Here is a 3,715-nt window from a genome sequence, read left to right on the forward strand (position 1 = left end):
ATACTACTGGCGTGATACTAATGGCGCACCAGTAGTGTTTACCTTAATACTAGTAGTGGTGGTGTCATGTGAACGTTGACTACATGACACATCACCATTGTTTGGGCCTAGAGGGAGGCATTGGGAAGTAATAAGTAGATGATGGGTTGCTAGAGTGACATAAGCTTAAATCCTAGTTTATGCGTTGCTTCGTAAGGGGCTGATTTGGATCCATATGTTTCATGCTATGGTTAGGTTTACCTTAATACTTCTGTTGTAGTTGCGGATGCTTGCAATGGGCCGGGGGTTAATCATAAGTGGGATGCTTGTCCAAGTAAGGACAGCACCCAAGCACCGGTCCACCCGCATATCAGATTATCAAAGTACCGAACGCGAATCATATGAACGTGATGAAAACTAGCTTGACGATAATTCCCATGTGTCCTCGGGAGCGCTTTCCTTCATATAAGAGTTTGTCCAGGCTTGTCCTTTTCTACAAAAAGGATTGGGCCATCTTGCTGCACATTATTTACTTTTATTGCTTGCTACTCGTTACAAATTACCTTATCACAAAACTATCTATTACCGATAATTTCAGTGCTTGCAGAGAATACCTTACTGTTGGGTTCGACACTCTTACTTATTGAAAAGCTACGAGAGATCCCCTACACTTGTGGGTCATCAAGCATCTGGCTTGAACCAAGATTTTTGACTGCCTGTGGGAGGCTGCATGTGTAGACGTGGTCTATCACAAATATTCTATTGATCGACTCGAGCATTAACATTATCCTTTGTCTTATCAGGAATGTTGAGGATCGTGTGAAAAAGGGACTCTGCGACATTCTTTTCAGTGTGCATCACGTCGATGTGGTATGGAAGTTTGAGGTCCTTAAAATAGGGAAGCTGCATGAAGGAGCTAATGTGAGTCCAGTTGTGCATCTCACCATATCATTCAAAACATTTTTTCATTTGCCTTTTCCTTTGCCCTCGCCCTCGCCCTTGTCTTTGCCTGTGGCTTTGCCTTTGCCTTTTCCTTTGCCTTTCCCTTCACCGGTAGGCTTAAGAGCTTTCAGCTGAGCAAGCACATCCCCACAAGAAAAAGTTGGAATCTCGTTTACTTCATGGACAACTTTGCCTTTTGTGAAGTTCTTCTTGTCTTCCCTATCAGGATGGTCTGGAGGGAGGAACTGTCAATGCAGGTCAAAGGAAACATACTTGCCACCCTTCTTCAGCCAAATGAAAATCAAGGCCTGCATGCACACAGGGCAAGGCATCTTCCCACTTGTACACCATCCGCAGAACAGGGCATAGCCGGGAAAGTCATGCATGCAATACTGTAGCCAAACTTTCATCAACAAAATTTTCTACAGATGTCGGTCGTATGTCAACCTCGGGAAGAACCAAGAATGGTGCAAATCATCCACCAACGGCTGCATAGACAAACTCAAATTATTCCTCGGATATTCAGGCCCCGGAATTATAAGCGACAGGAACATGGTCTTGCATTGCATTATGGCGCCGGGAGGGAGATTGAGCGGAATAACAAATGCGGGCCAGCAGCTGTATGGATTAGAGGACATACCATATGGATTGAACCCATCACCTGATATAGCAATTATGACATTCCCAACCTCGGCTGCTTCCTCCGGGTACTCTATATCGAATGACTTACATGCTTCACCTTCTGATGGATGTACAATTCGTTTTGGATTGTACCTTTTTCCTTCCTTGTGCCACTTCATCATTTTGGCAGACTCCTCGGTGATGAAAAGGCACTGCAGTCTTTTATAAAATCAAGATACCAAAGAACCTTCATAGGGATTTTTAGCTGCTACTTTTGACCATGCTCATCGACCACCTCAATAACCGAGAGGAACCGCACTTCCTACAGTAGTTGTCATTCGCATACTCATGCCTAAACAAAAGGCAATTCTTTGGAAAAACATGTATTTTCTCATAATCCATGCAGAGCGCCTTCATGATTTTCTTCGTAGCGTACATGGTTTTCAGCAGTTCATGGCCCTCAGGCAGGATGTTGGCCCATACTCCCAGGAATGCTTCGAAGCAACCTCGGCTACAGCCTTACTCAGCCTTGACTGCCATCAGTTGCGAGATGGCATCCAGCACAGAGAGCTTGGCATCGTCATAAAGAGGTTTCTTTGACGAGGCCAAGATATCCAGGAAGGCCTTTGCGGTTTCTTCCGCTCCTCCGGTTTATTTGTTGAATGTGACAAAGGTGTCGGCTGTGCAGCAAAGACATCATCTAGCATGTCTCTAACACCATCGTCCTCATAACCAGCGATGCGTTGTCGTATCACCTCCTCTCTACCACGGTCCCGCTGGGTAAAGTTTATCGGCATATTAAAGTTGGGCATAAATCCATGCGTGCGAAGGTGCTTAGTCATCTCACTCTTATCTCTGCGCATACGTCTCTTACATTTGGCACACGGGCATTCTGGCACAATCCTCATTGGACTACGGAATATCTCTTTCAAAAACACATCAGTTTTCTCGACCCACTCTGTTGTTACTTGATTTCGATGGAAAAATTCACTATACATCCACTGATTACCTACCATCTCTACTTTATCGGAAGCCACACAACAAAATTAAGGATTCATTTAAATTACTCACATCAATATTTTATTTTTTATAGGGTTGAGGAGAAACGACATTTAATCCACCTACATCTCTAATAGGTAAAGATGGGTCCTAATCCCGCCCGAGAATGTGTAGATTGAGTACGTTGTCCATGCTCTACCCCATTCCGAGACAAAATTTCGGCAGCACCTCCCCATTGTTCTCCAAATACACGTCTCGGCAAAATGCCGAGAGAATGTGCATCCGAAAAACAACGGGGAGGCGTCGTCGAAATCATGTCTCGAAATGGGGTAGAGCATGGACAACGTACCCAATCTACACATCCTCGGGCTGTCCCTGGAAAACGCTGGACAATCCGAAAGAGCTGCGGTGCTAAATATACAATTGAATGCATATTTATTGATGCAACCCTTTCGGACGGGAGATGCCTAGGTTACGCCACTTGATGTGAAAATGAAATATAGTGACATGGCAAAAAAGCAAACGAGTCCATGGAATTATTGCTCACCCTCCGATGTAGAGGATGTAGTCGATCAGAGGGATGATCGTGGACCAACACCACCAACATCGGCGATCACTCCATGAAGATGGAACACCACAAATCCTGTTAATTCCACCGAGTGAAAAAAATTAGGTCATCACCTCACATTAAGCATTGGCACAACATTATGAATCAACATGAAACAACATGTCAAATTGCAAAAAAAGCTTCATTATCTATTTTAGAAACTAAGTGTGTCGAATTGCTTCTTATGAATCAACATGACCTAACACTAACTTGACCAAATACTAACTTGACAAATATCCATCCATCTATTCATCTATATTTGACAAACTAAGTGTCTAAAACATTTATTAACTTGACTAACATCCATTCACAAACTTACTAAAAACTATCTACTATGCATCTAAAAACCTAATAAAACTAAACAAAACAAAAAAATACATTTTATTCATATATCTAGCATACGCATCTAATATCCATTCATCCATGCATCTAATATCCATCCATGCATCTAACAGTGGCATTCATCTAGCAAATGAAATAAATTGAAAAAAGGCTCACCTCGCCGGAGAAGGAGCAAGCAGGAAGTCGGGGTGGGGGCAGGGCGTCCGGGGCAGGGGCAGAGCGACG

This window comes from Triticum dicoccoides, chromosome 7A (assembly GCF_002162155.2).
Source record: "Triticum dicoccoides isolate Atlit2015 ecotype Zavitan chromosome 7A, WEW_v2.0, whole genome shotgun sequence".
Taxonomy (NCBI): domain Eukaryota; kingdom Viridiplantae; phylum Streptophyta; class Magnoliopsida; order Poales; family Poaceae; genus Triticum; species Triticum dicoccoides.